Here is a 315-nt window from a genome sequence, read left to right on the forward strand (position 1 = left end):
GTTGTGCCGCAGAAATGAAGCACCATCACTCCACACATGCGTCTGAATAACAGGACGGGTCCCAAAAAAAGAGTGCAGTTAGGGTGAAGAGTTTTTGCGGGTGTCCGGTGAATCCACCCATAGGTTTTGGTTCATCAACTTAGAAGCGGCCAGATGTCCCTGCATTTCCACTTTTTTTTTGTCGACATGTCATGACACATCCCCTCGTTCAACCCTAGGAAGCACACAGACATATTTGGTACAACAAGTTTGTTTACGCTTATTTAAAGTCACCAACATCATATTAAATTGCATGATCTTGACCAAAACATCCCA

Source organism: Callionymus lyra, chromosome 15 (genome assembly GCF_982586985.1).
Source record: "Callionymus lyra chromosome 15, fCalLyr1.hap1.1, whole genome shotgun sequence".
Classification (NCBI taxonomy): Eukaryota; Metazoa; Chordata; class Actinopteri; order Syngnathiformes; family Callionymidae; genus Callionymus; species Callionymus lyra.